The sequence below is a fragment of the Hyla sarda genome, unplaced genomic scaffold (assembly GCF_029499605.1).
Source record: "Hyla sarda isolate aHylSar1 unplaced genomic scaffold, aHylSar1.hap1 scaffold_801, whole genome shotgun sequence".
NCBI lineage: Eukaryota > Metazoa > Chordata > Amphibia > Anura > Hylidae > Hyla > Hyla sarda.
The window spans coordinates 35,413-56,516 of record NW_026610827.1 but is presented as its reverse complement, the minus strand read 5'-3'; the positions used below and the strand labels follow the sequence as shown (position 1 = coordinate 56,516).

General features: G+C 46.5%; 1 protein-coding gene across 4 annotated transcripts in view; it reads right to left on the bottom strand.

The window, feature by feature from the left end:
• The window catches only part of SLC45A1 (solute carrier family 45 member 1), a gene marked incomplete at its 3' end in the record, with an annotated part of 109,160 nt that extends 95,338 nt beyond the window's left edge, over window positions 1-13,822 (bottom strand). For 2 of the 4 annotated variants that reach the window (XM_056554591.1, XM_056554593.1), the window contains 2 exon segments: window positions 8,774-8,914; window positions 13,655-13,822. 4 annotated transcript variants of the gene reach the window in all.
• Window positions 13,823-21,104: the final 7,282 nt, after the last annotated feature.

Here is a 21,104-nt window from a genome sequence, read left to right as displayed (position 1 = left end):
CCTAAGGCAAACTTGTCTGTCCATGAAAAATGTGGAGAGACTGACGTTTGTGAAGATGAATCAGGGAGGGATCAGTCACCAATGCAAGATGCCTCAGAGTAGATTGACCATGGTGCCACACCAACACTTTACAATTATGGTTATGAAACCCTCTTGGGTACTGCGAATGCCTGCTCCTGACTCATCCTGTGTCTTTCAGGAACTACTTGCCTCACGGATGCTTCGGGCCTTGGGCCTTTAATTTTTGGATGTTTAGCAGTAGCTAAATATATGCTTAATGCGAATTTCAACATTTATCTTTAAATGTAAGGGGTTATGAAACCCTCTTGGGTACTGCGAATGCCTGCTCCTGACTAATCCTGAGTCTCTTTCAGGAACTACTTGCCTCACTGATGCTTCTGGCCTTGTGCCTTTAATTTTTGGAAGTTTAGCAGTAGCTAAATATATGCTTAATGCAAATTTCAACATTGATCTTTAAATGTAAGGGGTTATGAAACCCTCTTGGGTACTGCAAATGCCTGCTCCTGACTCATCCTGTGTCTCTTTCAGGAACTACTTGCCTCACGGATGCTTCGGGCCTTTCATTTTTGGATGTTTAGCAGTAGCTAAATACATGCTTAATGCTAATTTCAACATTGATCTTGCAATGCAAAGGGATTATGAAACCCTCGGGTGTACTGCTGATGCCTGCTCCTGACTGCTCCTGTGTCTTTCAGGAATTAGGCTGGGTTCTCACTACGTTTTCTCCCATATGGGAGCGCATACGGCAGGGGGGAGCTGAAACCTCGCACTCCCGTATGCCTTCGTATGTGCTCCCATATGTCATTCATTTCAATGAGCCGGCCGGAGTGAAACGTTCGGTCTAGTTGGTTCATTTTTGCGCTGTATGCACTTTTACAACCGGTCCTAAAACCGTGGTTGACCACAGTTTTAGGTCCGGGGAAAAAGCGCATACAGTGCAAAAAAGAGTCGAATGGAACGAATGTTTCACTCCGGCCGGCTCATTGAAATAAATTACATACGGGAGCACATACGAAGGCATACGGGAGTGCGAGGTTTCAGCTCCCCCCTGCCGTATGTGCTCCCGTATGGGAGAAAACTTAGTGTGAACCCAGCCTTACTTGGCTTATTGATCAGATCCAAAAAGAGGTAGGGGGAGGGGTGGGGAAGGACACGGGGAAGCTCCAGCTCCACTTGGAAGTGAAAAAATTCCTTTATTGATAGTTCATAAAATAAGAGAAAAGGTAAAAAAGTGCAAAAATCAAACGTGCATGGTGAGTTAAAATCTCACGTCCACCGACGCGTTTCGGGCTGTCAAAAGCCCTTAATCTTGGCTTATTGATGCTTCTGGACTTGGGCCTTAAATTTTTGGATGGTAGCACTACCTAACATGCATCTTCAATAGAGATTTCAGAGTTCACCTTTGAATTTTAGGGGTTGTGAACTCCTCTTGTGTACTCAAGCTGCTTCCTGCTCCACTCTGTCAGCCCGTTGGTCCTGTGACAGTGTGCGACTACGCCTCCACATCTTCCACTGTGTCCTCAGCCTCCACTGCCCGGACAAGCCTCAGTGGCCCTTCAGCATACCATGTGTGCAGGTCACTGCGGTGTCACGCTGTCTTGGAAACAATGGCCGGTCAGGGCAATGGAGACGTTGCGCCTACATCTCACAGCCACATGAGCCCTGTGGGGGCTTGTTAGATTTGGTCCTTTCTACCCACACGCTGGGGTCCGGGACACTCAAACTTTGATTTAAATTTCAAATAAAAAAAAATCAGACATTTCAATGGTCTCCTCATGCATCAGCCAACTCCAGGCTGTGTCATTCAGGCAATATATGGGTTACTGATGCCGCTGCTGGGCCTGGGTCTGGGAATTTCAAATTTTCTCATAGGTAGCACCCGCTATCCAAAATCTTCGGTTAGAATTTCTAAATTCATCTTTTAATCTTAGGGATTGTGCCTAGTGCCTACTCATGCTGCTGGCAACTCCGGGCTGAGCCATTCATCCACTATATGGTGTCCTCATGCTGCCAACACCTCCACGCTGTGTCATTCAGTCACTATATGGTCTCCTCATGCTGCAAACACCTCCATGCTGTGTCATTCAGCCACTATATGGTCTCCTCATGCTGCCAACACCTCCACGCTGTGCCATTCAGCCACTATATGGTCTCCTAATGCTGCCAACACCTCCACGCTATGTCATTCAGCCACTATATGGTCTCCTCATGCTGCCAACACCTCCACGCTGTGTCATTCAGCCACTATATGGTCTCCTCATGCTGCCAACACCTCCAGGCTGTGTCATTCAGCCACTATATGGTCTCCTCATGCTGCCAATACCTCCACGCTGTGCCATTCAGCCACTATATGGTGTCCTCATGCTGCCAACACCTCCACGCTGTGTCATTCAGCCACTTTATGGTCTCCTCATACTGCCAACACCTCCACGCTGTGTCATTCATCCACTATATGGTCTCCTCATGCTGCCAACACCTCCATGCTGTGTCATTTAGCCACGATATGGTGTCCTCGTGCTGCCAACACCTCCATGCTGTGTCATTCAGCCACTATATGGTGTCCTCATACTGCCAACACCTCCACGCTGTGTCATTCAGCCACTATATGGTCTCCTCATGCTGCCAACACCTCCCCGCTGTGTCATTCAGCCACTATATGGTGTCCTCAAGCTGCCAACACCTCCACGCTGTGTCATTCATCCACTATATGGTCTCCTCATGCTGCCAACACCTCCAGGCTGTGTCATTCATCCACTATATGGTCTCCTCATGCTGCCAACCCCTCCACGCTGTGTCATTCAGCCACTATATGGTCTCCTAATGCTGCCAACACCTCCACACTGTGTCATTCAGCCACTATATGGTCTCCTCATGCTGCCAACACCTCCAGGCTCTGTCATTCATCCACTATATGGTCTCTTCATGCTGCCACCACCTCCAGGCTCTGTCATTTAGTCACTATATGGTCTCCTCATGCTGCCAACACCTCCATGCTGTGTCATTCAGCCACTATATGGTCTCCTCATGCTGCCGCCACCTCCAGGCTCTGTCATTTAGTCACTATATGGTCTCCTCATGCTGCCACCACCTCCACGCTGTGTCATTCAGCCACTATATGGTCTCCTCATGCTGCCAAAACCTCCACGCTGTAATTCAGTCACTATATTGTCTCCTCATGCTACCAACACCTCCATGCTGTGCCATTCAGTCACTATATGGTCTCCTGACACTGATGCCACCACCAGGCTCTGTCATTGTGCTGCTGTGCGGCAGTGATTCTAAAAGCGTTGCCGGTAATCTGCATGTTATTCTGAATAACAGTATTATTTCACTACCCCAGCACACTCCATATGCGTGTTAGAACACAGCAAAGTGTTCTATACCCCTATAGAGGCTGTATGTAGGCTAGAAATAGCCTTTTTTTAACCCGTTAAGGACCAGGCCATTTTACACCTTAGGACCCGGCCATTTTTTGAACATCTGACCACTGTCACTTTAAACATTAATAACTCTGGAATGCTTTTACTTATCATTCTGATTCCGAGATTGTTTTTTCGTGACATATTCTACTTTAACATAGTGGTAAAATTTTGTGGTAACTTGCATCCTTTCTTGCTGAAAAATCCCAAAATTTGTGGAAAAATGAGAAAATTTGGCATTTTTCTAACTTTGAAGCTCTCTGCTTGTAAGGAAAATGGATATTCCCCCCAAAAAATGTTTTTATTCACATATACAATATGTCTAATTTATGTTTGAATCATAAAATTTACGAGTTTTTACTTTTGGAAGACACCAGAGGCTTTAAAGTTCAGCAGCAATTTTCCAAGTTTTCACAACATTTTCAAACTCACTATTTTTCAGGGACCAGTTAAGGTTTGAAGTGGATTTGAAGGGTCTTCATATTAGAAATACCCCACAGATGACCCGATTATAAAAACTGCACCCCCCAAAGTTTTCAAAATGACATTCAGTCAGCATTTTAACCTTTTAGGTGTTTCGCAGGAATAGCAGCAAAGTGAAGGAAAAAATTCACAATCTTCATTTTTTACACACGCATGTTCTTGTAGACCCAATTTTTGAATTTTTACAAGGGGTAAAAGGAGAAAATGTATACTTATATTTGTAGCCCAATTTCTCTTGAGTAAGCACATACCTCATATGTCTATGTAAAGTGTTCGGCGGGCGCAGTAGAGGGCTCAGAAGCGAAGGAGCGACAAGGGGATTTTGGAGAGTACGTTTTTCTGAAATGGTTTTTGGGGGGCATGTTGCATTTAGGAAGCCCCTATGGTGCCAGAACAGCAAAAAAAACACACAAAAAAAACACATGGCATACCATTTTGGAAACTAGACCCCTTGAGGAACGTAACAAGGAATAAAGTGAGCCTTAATACCCCACAGGTGTTTCACGACTTTTGCGTATGTAAAAAAAATGTGTGTTTCCCCCCAAATTTCACATTTTTGCAAGGGTTAATAGCAGAAAATACTCCCCAAAATTTGTAACCCCAACTCTTCTGAGTATGGAGGTACCCCACAAGTTGACCTGAAGTGCACTACGGGCGAACTACAATGCTCAGAAGAGAAGGAGTCATATTTGGCTTTTTGAGCCCGAATGCCCGAACCATAATGCACTCCAACTTTTTCCCCCTCAAAGTGCCAGCACAGCAATTAAATCAGAATACACATTAGGGTTGGCAGTATAGTTCCCCCACATTAGGTGCAGTATAGTTCCCCCACATTAGGTTGACAGTATAGTTCCCCCCCCATTATGTGCAGTATAGTTCCCCACATTAGGGTTGGCAGTATAGTTCCCCCACATTAGGATTGGCAGTATAGTTCCCCCACATTAGGGTTGGCAGTATAGTTCCCCCACATTAGGGTTGGCAGTATAATTCCCCCACATAAGGGTTGGCAGTATAGTTCCCCCACATTAGGGTTGGTAGTATAGTTCCCCCACAAGGTTGGCAGTATAATTTCCCCCCCACAAGGTTGGCAGTATAATTCCCCCCACAAGGTTTACAGTATAGTTCCCCCACAAGGTTGGCAGTATAGTTCCCCCCACAAGCTTGGCAGTATAATTCCTCCCACAAGGTTGGCAGTATAATATTCCCCTACAAGGTTGGCAGTATAATTCTCCCCACAAGGTTGGCAGTATAATTCCCCCCACAAGGTTGGCAGTATAATTCCCCCCACAAGGTTGGGAGTATAATTTCCCCCCACAAGGTTGGCAGTATAATTCTCCCCACAAGGTTGGCAGTATAGTTCTCCCCACAAGGTTGGCAGTATAATTCCCCCCGCAAGGTTGGCAGTATAATTCCCCCCACAAGGTTGGGAGTATAATTTCCCCCCACAAGGTTGGCAGTATAATTCTCCCCACAAGGTTGGCAGTATAGTTCTCCCCACAAGGTTGGCACCCCACATTAGACTGGCAGTGTTCCCCCACATTAGGCAGACAGAGTTCCCCCACATTAGATAGGCAGTGTTACCCCACATTAGGTAGGCAGTGTTAGCCCACATTAGGCAGGCAATGTTCCCCCACATTAGACAGGCAGTGTTCCCCCACATTAGGTTGGCAGTGTTCCCCCACATTAGGCAGGCAGTGTTCCCCCACATTAGACAGGCAGTGTTCCCCCACATTAGGCAGGCAGTGTTCCCCCACACATTAGGTGCAGGCAGTGTTCTCCCACACATTAGGTGCAGGCAGTGTTCCCCCACATTAGGCAGGCAGTGTTCCCCCACATTAGGTAGGCAGTGTTACCCCACGTTAGGCAGGCAGTGTTACCCCACGTTAGGCAGGCAGTGTTACCCCACATTAGACAGGCAGTGTTCCCCCACATTAGACAGGCAGTGTTGCCCCACATTAGGTTGGCAGTGTTCCCCCACATTAGGCAGGCAGTGTTCCCCCACATTAGGTAGGCAGTGTTACCCCACATTAGGCAGGCAGTGTTACCCCACATTAGGCAGGCAGTGTTCCCCCACATTAGACAGGCAGTGTTGCCCCACATTAGGTTGGCAGTGTTCCCCCACATTAGGCAGGCAGTGTTTCCCCACATTAGGAAGGCAGTGTTCCCCCACATTAGGCAGGCAGTGTTACCCCACATTAGGTAGGCAGTGTCACCCCACATTAGGCAGGCAGTGTTCCTCCACATTAGACAGGCGGTGTTCCCCCACATTAGGTAGGTGGTGTTACCCCACATTAGGCAGGCAGTGTTCCCCCACATTAGGTAGGCAGTGTTCCTCCACATTAGGTAGGCAGTGTTCCCCCACATTAGACAGGCAGTGTTACCCCTCATTAGGCAGGCAGTGTTACCCCACATTAGGCAGGCAGTGTTCCCCCACATTAGACAGGCAGTGTTCCCCCACATTAGGCAGGCAGTGTTCCCCCACATTAGGCAGGCAGTGTTCCCCCTCATTAGGCAGGCAGTGTTCCCCCACATTAGACAGGCAGTGTTCCCCCACATTAGGTTGGCAGTGTTCCCCCACATTAGGCAGGCAGTGTTCCCCTACATTAGGCAGGCAGTGTTACCCCACATTAGGCAGGCAGTGTTCCCCCACATTAGGCAGGCAGTGTTACCCCACATTAGGCAGGCAGCGTTACCCCACATTAAGCAGGCAGAGTTCCCCCACATTAGACAGGCAGTGTTCCACCACATTAGGTAGGCAGTGTTACCCCACATTAGGTAGGCAGTGTTTCCCCTCATTAGGCAGGCAGTGTTTCCCCTCATTAGGCAGGCAGTGTTCCCCCCCCATTAGGCAGGCAGTGTTCCCCCACATTAGGTTGGCAGTGTTACCCCACATTAGGCAGGCAGTGTTACCCCACATTAGGCAGGCAGTGTTCCCCAACATTAGGTAGGCAGTGTTCCTCCACATTAGGTAGGCAGTGTTCCCCCACATTAGACAGGCAGTGTTACCACTCATTAGGCAGGCAGTGTTACCCCACATTAGGCAGGCAGTGTTCCCCCACATTAGACAGGCAGTGTTCCCCCACATTAGGCAGGCAGTGTTCCCCCTCATTAGGCAGGCAGTGTTCCCCCACAGTAGACAGGCAGTGTTCCCCCACATTAGGTTGGCAGTGTCCCCCCACATTAGGCAGGCAGTGTTCCCCCACATTAGGCAGACAGTGTTCCCCCACATTAGGCAGGCAGTGTTCCCCCACATTAGGCAGGCAGTGTTCCCCCACATTAGGCAGGCAGTGTTCCCCCACATTAGACAGGCAGTGTTCCCCCACATTAGACAGGCAGTGTTCCCCCTCATTAGGCAGGCAGTGTTCCCCCACATTAGGCAGGCAGTGCCCCCCCCCCCATTAGGCAGGCAGTGTTCCCCCACATTAGGTTGGCAGTGTTCCCCCACATTAGGCAGGCAGTGTTCCCCCACATTAGGCAGGCAGTGTTACCCCACATTAGGCAGACAGTGTTCCCCCACATTAGGCAGACAGTGTTACCCCACATTAGGTAGGCAGTGTTACCCCACATTAGGCAGGCAGTGTTACCCCACATTAGGCAGGCAGTGTTCCCCCACATTAGGCAGGCAGTGTTCCCCCACATTAGGCAGGCAGTGTTACCCCACATTAGGCAGGCAGTGTTCCTCCACATTAGGTAGGCAGTGTTCCCCCATATTAGGCAGGCAGTGTTCCCCCACATTAGGCAGGCAGTGTTCCCCCACATTAGGCAGTGTTCCCCCACATTAGGCAGTGTTCCCCCACATTAGGCAGGCAGTGTTCCCCCACATTAGGCAGTGTTCCCCCACATTAGGCAGGCAGTGTCCCCCCACATTAGACAGGCAGTGCCCCCCCACAGACATACAGCCTCCAGCCATATACAGTGTATGGCTGGAGGCTGTATGTCTGTGTCGAAACACCGAAGATGACGTCCCGCTGGTCACTTACCATGCGCGCGTCATCCTCGGTCCTCCCTGATGCTCCGCTCTGCTTTACGTGCGCACGCACGGGACGTCTGTGACGTGACGTCACTGCGTGCTATACCTCCTGGCGGTCCCTGCGTTTTTAAAGCTAACGTGGGACCGCAGAGAGGTAACCGGGACATACTTGTGTCCCAAAATGACTTTTCGGGACACATGGATGTCCGGAATGTGACGGGGGCCTGTGGCTGCGTGCCCACAGAGGGGGCTCGGCGTGCCACCTGTTGCACGCGTGCCATAGGTTCGCCATCACTGCCCTATGGTGCCAGGACAGCAAAAAAAAAACACATGGCATACCATTTTGGAAACTAGACCCCTTGAGGAATGTAAGAAGGAACAAAGTGAGCCTTAATACCCCACAGGGGTTTCACGTCTTTTGTATATGTAAAAAATTTCACATTTTTGCAAGGGTTAATAGCAGAAAAGACCCCCCAAAATGTGTAACCCCATCTCTTCTGAGTATGGAAGTACCCCATAAGTGGACATCAAATGCACTACGGGCAAACTACAATGCTCAGAAGAGAAGGAGTCACATTTGCAAACTTTGCTGAAATGGGGGGGACATGTCACATTTAGGAAGCCCCTAGGGTGCCAGGACAGCAAAAAAAAACCACATGGCATACTATTTTGGAAACTAGACCCCTTGAGGATCGTAACAAGGCGTAAAGTGAGCCTTAATACCGCACAGGGGTTTCACGACATTTGGATATGTAAAAAAATAAAATAAAAAAATTCACTAAAATGTGAGTTTTCCCCAAATTTTACATTTTTACAAGGGTTAATAGCAGAAAAGATCCCCCACAATTTGTAAATACATTTCTTTGGAGTAAAGACGTACCTTATTTTTTGATGATTTAGGCTTGGCGGGTGCACAGCAGGTCTTGCTGGAGTGGGAGGGCAGTCAGGGGCCTTGAGCTTCATATGGAGCCAGGATGTGGGACCCTCCCTCAAGGAGCGTTAATGGGGGAAGCACTGAGCCCTAAAATAGGGGAACAATATGGGGGACAACAGGCCGTAACTGGGGTAGACAGGTGGGGTACAGAGGTCCGTAATATGGGGTACAGTGGGCCAGAAAATTATAATAAAAAAGGATATATTCCCAGAATGATGACCCAGAGCATAGCCAAAACTAAAAAAATATGCCCGCCCCAAACCCTATGCTCTGAATCATCATTCTGGGAATGTGACGTGTGTGGCCGTCCCTAACCTGATCCCCAATGATAGTGACTCAGTGACCTATAACCCATTTTTGAGAAAAAAAAAACCCAGAGGTCTTATCAGGTTTTTTTTGTTTTTTGGTTTTTTTTTAAGGTTTTTGGAGCAATTTAGAGATTTATGGGGTTAAAAATTTGGAATGTACTCTGGACTTGGTACATTGGTCAAATTATGGAAAATGAACATAAAAATTGAAAATTTAGTGCCCCATGGAAGTGTGATACTCCCTGAAGCAGCCTATGCAGAGGCCCGGATTACATGGGCAAGTGTCACACTGAATGGTGGTGTCCTTCTGTATCCCCCTCTTGTCCTTCCGTATCCCCCTCCTGTCCTTCTGTATCCCCCTCTTGTCCTTCCGTATCCCCCTCCTGTCCTTCTGTATCCCCCTCTTGTCCTTCCGTATCCCCCTCCTGTCCTTCTGTATCCCCCTCTTGTCCTTCCGTATCCCCCTCCTGTCCTTCTGTATCCCCCTCTTGTCCTTCCGTATCCCCCTCCTGCTACACACTCTGCATTTTTTCTGGGATCGTCCCTTCTTTCCAGTGGGGGGGACTTCACCTGGAAAGTGTTGGCCTGGGACGATCCTGGCCCCTATAACTCCAGTTCCTTCTGAACTCCAGCTGCTCTTTCCTGGTCAGCAAAGATCAGGAACCTTAGGACTTCTTCTTGGTACTGCAGGAATGTCCCTGTGTTGCCAGCGTTCTGGGATAGTACAAAAGCGTTGTGCATGGCAACCTGTACCAAGTAGACCGCAACTTTTTTGTACCATGCCCGTGTTTTCCGCATGGCGTTGTATGGTTTGAGGACTTGGGCATCAGGGAAGTGTGTGGTGCTTGGTGTAAACTTACAGGAAGAAAAAAAAAGCTGCGGCCAAAAAAAATAATGGGTGGCACTCACAGCACCCTGAACCCCTAATAGGGCCCGGGGTCACACAGATCAGGTGACAGCGGACCCTTGGGGACCTATTAGGGGGTCAGGGGGGGGTTACTTTTTTTTTTTTATACAGTTTTTTCACTTTTACTATCGTTTTATTCCCTACCTGTCCCTGGAAAAAGCTCACCCTGATCTAATGGGGTCCTCTTCTTCCTGACGGTCTCCGATGCTCCGAGGGGGGATCCCAGTCCTTATCTTCCCGCTCTGCCCGCTGACTGAACTCAATAAGCGTGCAGAGCGGGGAGAAGGAGCCGTTAACCCCTCCTCTGCTGCACTGCTATTGGCTGGACGATCGCCGGCCAATAGCAGCGTTGCTGGGGAGGTGACAGTATTGTCACCTCTCCCCAGCAATGGCAGGTGATTGGCGGTGTATTGTACACCGACGATCACCATTTATTACCGGGTCATCAGGTCACAATTGACCCGAATGACCGGAATCGGCGCAGATCGCTGGTGTGAATTCGCTTGCACTCTGCGCCGTTCGCCGACATGTGGGGGTCCCGGGACCCCCCTCGGCATTTGCACGGCATGCCTGCTGAACGATTTCAGCACGCATGCCGTTCCGATCTCCGCCCGGCGAGCGGCGGAGACCGGAATGACTCAGGACGTTTGCGTACGTCTTGGGTCCTGAACAGGTTAATATAGATTTGCCGCGAAAAAATTTGTATCGAAATGAACTTTTTCGGAAAATTCGGCAAATTGGTCGAATCGGATTTTTGAAACGTTTGCTCATCTCTAGTCCTCATTGTAGCAACATTTAGTTTTCTTTCACACTCCGGACACTTTTGGCTTCTCAGATTCACCTCTGACCTGTTTATGCGTCAAAAGTATTTAATGGTCATGTGACCGATCACCAGAATGTGGGGAACCTTGTCAGCTCACAGACGTCTCCCGGCTCATTCTCCTCATCAATCAGGGTCTGAACACTGACACCCCGACCTATCCACAAACTTTTCAGCATCATGAAGAAGAATATCTGCCCCTCCTGGTTCCTTATACCCTGCGCCCAGGGCAATGTGTGGGTTGTGGTATCTAATGTATTTTCTATCTGACAAGAAATGGTTAATAATTCTATTTCCTGATAAGACATTGGGAGGAGGTGATATCTGGTGCCAACCACAACATGGAGGCAGAATGATCCGCACGCTGAGTCAGCACCGAGTCAGGAGAGAGGGATTATGGGAACATAGGCCCGGGAGGTAATGTAACCGCCATTATATATATACATACAGGATATACACATGCACCTCAGTGTCTGGAGCATGTAGATATATTGGGTACCATCATTTATTTGAGGAGAGTTAGAGGGGGTGTGATGGGGGGGGGGGTCATTTATCTCTGGAGTAAGATGTGAAGCTTTAATATAAGTTACCGCAGACCCCTCCGTAAGGTTCTACATAATACATCAATATGTCATAATATCATAACTACAGCAACATAAATGTAACAAGAATGTAAAGTATCAAATACTAAATAACAGCAAGAAAAAGCTACAAAACCCATGAAGAGCATCAAACACGAGACATGAGGGACGTCATTCGAAAAAATGGGACATTAGCTTAAAACTGGCAAAAACGACAACATCAGGAAAAACAGATGGCGAAACAATGTATCCAGAATAATAAAAATGTATCCAGAATAATAAAAATGTATCCAGAAATAACACAATGTATCCAGAATAATAAAAATTTATCCAGAATAATAATAATGTATCCAGAATAATAAAAATGTATCCAGAATAATAAAATTGTATCCAGAAATAACACAATGTATCCAGAATAATAAAAATGTATCCAGAAATAACACAATGTGTCCAGAATAATAAAAATATATCCAAAATAATAAAAACATATCCAGAATAATAACAATAATGTATCCAGAATAATAAAGATGTATCCAGAAATAACACAATGTATCCAGAATAATAAAAGTATATCCAGAATAATAATAATGTGTCCAGAATAATAAAAATGTGTCCAGAATAATAAAAATTTATCCAGAATAATAATAATGTATCCAGAATAATAAAGATGTATCCAGAAATAACACAATGTATCCAGAATAATAATAATGTATCCAGAATAATAATAATGTATCCGGAATAATAAAAATGTATCCAAAATAATAAAAATATATCCAGAATAATAACAATAATGTATCCAGAATAATAAAGATGTATCCAGAAATAACACAATGTATCCAGAATAATAAAAGTATATCCAGAATAATAATAATGTATCCAGAATAATAAGAATGTATCCAGAATAATAAAAATGTATCCAGATTAATAATAATGTATCCAGAATAATAATAATGTATCCAGAAATAACACATAGGGCCTCATTTACTAAGAGTGTCGGGTTTTTACTAGTGGGAAAAGTTGTTTCAGACTTGCAGGATTCCTCTCTATTTACTGTTGGGAAAAGTCGGGAACATTTTCTGACCAGATTTTTCTAGGTTGATATTTCCAGCCATTTACCCACAGGATTTTCTGTGAATTTAATAGTAAATCAGTCGGGTTGTGAAACCACGCCCCTTTTCAGGTCGACCACGCCCCTTTTGACAGACCAAGCCCCCTTTCGGCTTTTCACAGTGCAATGTTGGGTTTGTCAGATTTTCCAGGCGCACACTATCGCACACTGGCATAAACATGTCTCAGACACTCTGCGCCAAAATAACCAGACAAAAACTGGTCGGTTTCAGCTTAGTAAATGAGGCCCAATGTATCCAGCAATAACACAATGTATCCAGAAATAACACAATACATCGAGAATAACACAATGTATCCAGAAATAACACAATACATCGAGAATAACACAATGTATCCAGCATTAACTCAATGTATCCAGAATAACACAAAGTATCCAGCAATAACTCAATGTATCCAGAAATAACACAATGTATCCAGAAATAACACAATGTATCCAGAAATAACACAATGTATCCAGAATAACACAATGTATCGAGAAATAACACAATGTATCCAAAAATAACACAATGTATCGAGAATAACACAATACATCGAGAATAACACAATGTATCCAGAATAACACAATACATCGAGAATAACACAATGTATCCAGAAATAACATAATGTATCCAGAAATAACACAATGTATCCAGAAATAACACAATGTATCCAGAATAACACAATGTATCCAGAAATAACACAATGTATCCAGAAATAACACAAAGTATCCAGAATAACACAATGTATCCAGAAATAACACAATGTATCCAGAATAACACAATGTATCCAGAATAACACAATGTATCCAGAAATAACACAATGTATCCAGAATAACACAATGTATCCAGAATAACACAATGTATCCAGAATAACACAATGTACATCCTATCATACCGAGCATGTGATAAGGATATACAGATCGGATACAGGTGCTGTATTGCACCGCCACAGATCACACGTGTCACCGTCGTACTATGGAGATCAGGATGTCACATGGTTGATGCAGCAAAAGGAAATGTGAGGACAAACAGCGTAAAAAGCCCAAATCGCCATAAATGATGAATAATACAATACACAGAGAAGGAGATCTGCGGCCATTGTTACCTGTGATATTGGGGACATTCTCCAGGACCACAGCGCAGATAATAGACAGGGACACCCGGTCTGCAGCATCCTCCTCCTACACCCAAGGATTCTTCCTCCTGGCTGTAGGGGGGTGGGGGAGGTGTGCGGCGTCTTCTGACATCACGGCCCCCTCTCCTCTCTGATGTCTCCCGGGTCTCCTATTGTTCTGTACACATTGTTTCAGGGGCATCACTGGGGGGGGGGGGGGGGGGTAGGGGGGGTCAGGATGGCCGGGGGTAGTAATGCAGGTGACATGAGGAGACCGGAGTCTGCAGGAGGGAAATACTGCAGTCATTACATGGAAAGATATGAGATAGATAGATATAGATCGATATGAGATAGATATGAGATAGATAGATATGAGATAGATAGATAGATATGAGATACATAGATAGATATGAGATAGATGATAGATATGAGAGATAGATAAATATAAGATAGTCAGATATAAGATAGATAGAAATAGGGTTAGGTGATAATATTCCTCCTTGTATACTGGTATAATTAGTATTATTGGTCTCAGTATACAGGATTTGATCAGTAACAGTATCATGGTAATATGTATGGTGATAATATTCCTCCTTGTATTCTGGTATAATTAGTATTATTGGTCTCAGTATACAGGATTTGATCAGTAACAGTATGATGGTAATATGTATGGTGATAATATTCCTCCTTGTATACTGGTATTATTGGTAATATTGGTCTCAGTATACAGGATTTGGTCAGTAACAGTATGATGTTTGTATGATAAATTGCAAAGACATACAGCCCCCCCCCCCTCCCCCGACAGGCCATATCTCAGAACAGACCAGAGGTACTCATGGTTAACCCCATCAAATGCTTTTGTCTGATCCAAGGACAGCAAGTACCCCTTCCAGTGGCCAGCTTCTCCACAGCCTCCAGGACACTGAGCACAGCACTAAATGTACTGCAGCCCGGAACAGAGCAATGCTGAGCCCCCGAAAGGACCCGGGATGCAAACTCCACCAGCCGGTTAAACAGCACTTTTGCCAGAATCTTTGTGTCCGCATTGAGAAGCACTATGGGACGCCAATTTTCAATGCGGGACAGGTCTTTACCCTTTGACAGGATGATCAGCGCTGACCTCCTCATTGACTTTGGCAGAGTGCCCGAGGATAGACACTCATTATATACCTTGGTCAAGAGGTCTGATAGAACTCAGATGGTATGCCAACTGGACCGGATGACTACTTGAGGGCAAGCCCATCCTGACTTCCTCTTCCCAGATCATCTGTGTCAAAATGTCAAGAGAGGGGTCTACTCCTGGTTCAGGGATGGGCTCAGCCAAGAGAGGGGTCTACTCCTGGTTCATGGATGGTTTGTCAAGAGAGGGGTCTACTCCTGGTTCATGGATTGTTTGTCAAGAGAGGGGTTTACTCCTGGTTCAGGGATGGCTTAAGCCAAGAGAGGGGTCTACTCCTGGTTCCGGGATGGTTTAAGCCAAGAGAGGGGTCTATTCCTGGTTCAGATATTGCTTAAGCCAAGAGAGGGGTCTATTCCTGGTTCAGGGATGGCTTCAGCCAAGAGAAGGGTCTATTCCTTGTTCAGGGATGGCTTAAGCCAAGAGAGGGGTCTACTCCTGGTTCAGGGATGGCTTAAGCCAAGAGAGGGGTCTACTCCTGGTTCCGGGATGGCTTAAGCCAAGAGAGGGGTCTACTCCTGGTTCATGGATTGTTTGTCAAGAGAGGGGTCTACTCCTGGTTCATGGATTGTTTGTCAAGAGAGGGGTCTACTCCTGGTTCATGGATTGTTTGTCAAGAGAGGGGTTTACTCCTGGTTCAGGGATGGCTTAAGCCAAGAGAGGGGTCTACTCCTGGTTCCGGGATGGTTTAAGCCAAGAGAGGGGTCTATTCCTGGTTCAGATATTGCTTAAGCCAAGAGAGGGGTCTATTCCTGGTTAAGATATTGCTTAAGCCAAGAGAAGGGTCTATTCCTTGTTCAGGGATGGCTTCAGCCAAGAGAGGGGTCTATTCCTGGTTCAGGCATGGCTTCAGCCAAGAGAGGGGTCTATTCCTTGTTCAGGGATGGCTTCAGCCAAGAGAGGGGTCTATTCCTGGTTCAGAGATGGCTTCAGCCAAGAGAGGGGTCTATTCCTTGTTCAGGAATGGTTTAAGCCAAGAGAGGGGTCTATTCCTTGTTCAGGGATGGTTTCAGCCAAGAGAGGGGTTTACTCCTTGTTCAGGAGTGGGTTCAGCCAAGAGAGGGGTCTACTCCTGGCTCAAGGACGATATAAGACAGGAACGCTAATACCCCATTTCGATCTAGATCCCTCCTCCCCAAGAGATGTGAGTAAAAGGATCTGACAACCTCCAGGATCCACCACCCTCTGCCACATCATCCATACTCAAACCATGATCACTCATTTCAGCTGATGTCCCCCTCCCCCCCCCCCCCCCATACATCCACCCATCCTATAGTCCACACCACCATTCAGAGCCCCAGACGGATTTATATTACCAGGGACATTTTCCCCCTCATCCAATCATTCATTCCCTTTAACATTAGGCCCCATTCATCCTGGCCGGACTGGTGTGTTCTGGTGCAGATATGGATTTTGTACCCTCGGCATCATTGGGCACCAGAGCCACCTCCACAGGACCGGACACCATCTCAGTTTTTGTTTGGTACAATAGGGGCCTCATTATAAATTATGACGTTGAATAATGAAGTCGAAATTATGAACCGAACAATCCTTTACTATCCCCATCCCATAAGGGTTAACAGGTCCCAAACATCTAATCTACAGTCTTGTAATCCCCAGCTCCTCTGTGGAGCGGTAATCACCCATAATGAGGGAGATTCCTCCAAGAGACGTTATTTGTATTAACATCTGATAAGAGATATTTTTCCCATAGAATAATATCTGGGACTGAGCTTCTGCGGATTCTATTTATATTAACTTAATTAGTGAAATTGGCTAATTAACCCACAAAGGGGGGAGGGTTCCTCAACTGACACAACACCAAACCCCTGGGTCGAATCCAAGAGTAACTTACACCCCTATTTAATTCCAAATCCTAAAAAATAACTATTATTAAAAATGAAAAACCCTTATACTGTACATGTGGTTAAACATTGGTACCGTGATAATGAAAAATGCAACTTGTACTTAGCAGGGAATGCTCCCTGTCTTATAACCAATAATCGGTGCTAAAGTACACTGGACACTGCACCATCACGGAGTGCAATTCAAAATATTTACTGTCTTGTCCCCCTCAGGTGGACCACAACCAATGTGTGCATGAGGCCTCACCTAGTGTAGACCACAACCAATGTGTACATGAGGCCTCACCTAGTGTAGACCACAACCAATGTGTACATGAGGCCTCACCTAGTGTAGACCACAACCAATGTGTACATGAGGCCTCACCTAGTGTAGACTACAACCAATGTGTACATGAGGCCTCACCTAGTGTAGACCACAACCAATGTGTACATGAGGCCTCACCTAGTGTAGACCACAACCAATGTGTACATGAGGCCCTCACCTAGTGTAGACCACAACCAATGTGTACATGAGGCCCTCACCTAGTGTAGACCACAACCAATGTGTACATGAGGCCTCACCTAGTGTAGACCACAACCAATGTGTACATGAGGCCTCACCTAGTGTAGACCACAACCAATGTGTACATGAGGCCCTCACCTAGTGTAGACCACAACCGATGTGTACATGAGGCCTCACCTAGTGTAGACTACAACAAATGTGTACATTAGGCCTCACCTAGTGTAGACCACAACCAATGTGTACATGAGGTCTCACTTAGTGTAGACTCCAAGCAATGAGTACATGAGGCCTCACCTAGTGTAGACCACAACCAATGTGTACATGAGGCCTCACCTAGTGTAGACCACAACCAATGTGTACATGAGGTCACACCTAGTGTAGACTCCAAGCAATGTGTACATGAGGCCTCACCTAGTGTAGACCACAACCAATGTGTACATGAGGCCTCACCTAGTGTAAACCACAACCAATGTGTACATGAGGCCTCACCTAGTGTAGACCACAACCAATGTGTACATGAGGCCCTCACCTAGTGTAGACCACAACCAATGTGTACATGAGGCCTCACCTAGTGTAGACTACAACCAATGTGTACATGAGGCCTCACCTAGTGTAGACCACAACCAATGTGTACATGAGGCCTCACCTAGTGTAGACTACAACCAATGTGTACATGAGGCCTCACCTAGTGTAGACTACAACCAATGTGTACATGAGGACTCACCTAGTGTATACAACAACCAATGTGTACATGAGGCCTCACCTAGTGTAGACCACAACCAATGTGTACATGAGGCCCTCACCAAGTGTAGACCACAACCAATGTGTACATGAGGACTCACCTAGTGTAGACCACAACCAATGTGTACATGAGGCCTCACCTAGTGTAGACCACAACCAATGTGTACATGAGGCCCTCACCTAGTGTAGACCACAACCAATGTGTACATGAGGCCCTCACCTAGTGTAGACCACAACCAATGTGTACATGAGGCCTCACCTAGTGTAGACCACAACCAATGTGTACATGAGGCCCTCACCTAGTGTAGACCACAACCAATGTGTACATGAGGCCTCACCTAGTGTAGACTACAACCAATGTGTACATGAGGCCTCACCTAGTGTAGACCACAACCAATGTGTACATGAGGTCTCACCTAGTGTAGACTCCAAGCAATGAGTACATGAGGCCTCACCTAGTGTAGACCACAACCAATGTGTACATGAGGCCTCACCTAGTGTAGACCACAACCAATGTGTACATGAGGTCACACCTAGTGTAGACTCCAAGCAATGAGTACATGAGGCCTCACCTAGTGTAGACCACAACCAATGTGTACATGAGGCCTCACCTAGTGTAGACCACAACCAATGTGTACATGAGGCCTCACCTAGTGTAGACCACAACCAATGTGTACATGAGGCCCTCACCTAGTGTAGACCACAACCAATGTGTACATGAGGCCTCACCTAGTGTAGACCACAACCAATGTGTACATGAGGCCTCACCTAGTGTAGACCACAACCAATGTGTACATGGGGCCCTCACCTAGTGTAGACCACAACCAATGTGTACATGAGGCCTCACCTAATGTAGACTACAACCAATGTGTACATGAGGCCTCACCTAGTGTAGACCACAACCAATGTGTACATGAGGCCCTCACCTAGTGTAGACCACAACCAATGTGTACATGAGGTCACACCTAGTGTAGACTCCAAGCAACGTGTACATGAGGTCACACCTAGTGTAGACTCCAAGCAACGTGTACATGAGGCCTCACCTAGTGTAGACCACAACCAATGTGTACATGAGGCCTCACCTAGTGTAGACCACAACCAATGTGTACATGAGGCCTCACTTGGTGTAGACCACAACCAATGTGTACATGAGGCCCTCACCTAGTGTAGACCACAACCAATGTGTACATGAGGCCCTCACCTAGTGTAGACCACAACCAATGTGTACATGAGGCCCTCACCAAGTGTAGACCACAACCAATGTGTACATGAGGCCCTCACCTAGTGTATACAACAACCAATGTGTACATGAGGCCCTCACCTAGTGTAGACCACAACCAATGTGTACATGAGGCCCTCACCTAGTGTAGACCACAACCAATGTACATGAGGCCCTCACCTAGTGTAGACCACAACCAATGTACATGAGGCCCTCACCTAGTGTAGACCACAACCAATGTACATGAGGCCTCACCTAGTGTAGACCACAACCAATGTGTACATGAGGCCTCACCTACTGTAGACCACAACCAATGTGTACATGAGGCCTCACCTAGTGTAGACTACAACCAATGTGTACATGAGGCCTCACCTAGTGTAGACTACAACCAATGTGTACATGAGGCCTCACCTAGTGTAGACCACAACCAATGTGTACATGAGGCCTCACCTAGTGTAGACTACAACCAATGTGTACATGAGGCCTCACCTAGTGTAGACTACAACCAATGTGTACATGAGGCCTCACCTAGTGTAGACTACAACCAATGTGTACATGAGGCCTCACCTAGTGTATACAACAACCAATGTGTACATGAGGCCCTCACCTAGTGTAGACTACAACCAATGTGTACATGAGGCCTCACCTAGTGTAGACTACAACCAATGTGTACATGAGGCCTCACCTAGTGTAGACTACAACCAATGTGTACATGAGGCCTCACCTAGTGTAGACCACAACCAATGTGTACATGAGGCCTCACCTAGTGTATACAACAACCAATGTGTACATGAGGCCTCACCAAGTGTAGACTACAACCAATGTGTACATGAGGCCTCACCTAGTGTAGACCACAACCAATGTGTACATGAGGCCTCACCTAGTGTAGACCACAACCAATGTGTACATGAGGCCTCACCAAGTGTAGACCACAACCAATGTGTACATGAGGCCTCACCTAGTGTATACAACAACCAATGTGTACATGAGGCCTCACCAAGTGTAGACTACAACCAATGTGTACATGAGGCCTCACCTAGTGTAGACCACAACCAATGTGTACATGAGGCCTCACCTAGTGTATACAACAACCAATGTGTACATGAGGCCTCACCTAGTGTAGACTACAACCAATGTGTACATGAGGCCTCACCTAGTGTAGACTACAACCAATGTGTACATGAGGCCTCACCAAGTGTAGACTACAACCAATGTGTACATGAGGCCTCACCTAGTGTAGACCACAACCAATGTGTACATGAGGCCTCACCTAGTGTAGACCACAACCAATGTGTACATGAGGCCTCACCTAGTGTAGACCACAACCAATGTGTACATGAGGCCTCACCAAGTGTAGACCACAACCAATGTGTACATGAGGCCTCACCTAGTGTATACAACAACCAATGTGTACATGAGGCCTCACCAAGTGTAGACTACAACCAATGTGTACATGAGGCCTCACCTAGTGTAGACCACAACCAATGTGTACATGAGGCCTCACCTAGTGTATACAACAACCAATGTGTACATGAGGCCTCACCTAGTGTAGACTACAACCAATGTGTACATGAGGCCTCACCTAGTGTAGACTACAACCAATGTGTACATGAGGCCTCACCAAGTGTAGACTACAACCAATGTGTACATGAGGCCTCACCTAGTGTAGACCACAACCAATGTGTACATGAGGCCTCACCTAGTGTAGACCACAACCAATGTGTACATGAGGCCTCACCTAGTGTAGACCACAACCAATGTGTACATGAGGCCTCACCTAGTGTAGACTACAACCAATGTGTACATGAGGACTCACCAAGTGTAGACCACAACCAATGTGTACATGAGGCCTCACCTAGTGTAGACCACAACCAATGTGTACATGAGGCCTCACCTAGTGTAGACTACAACCAATGTGTACATGAGGACTCACCTAG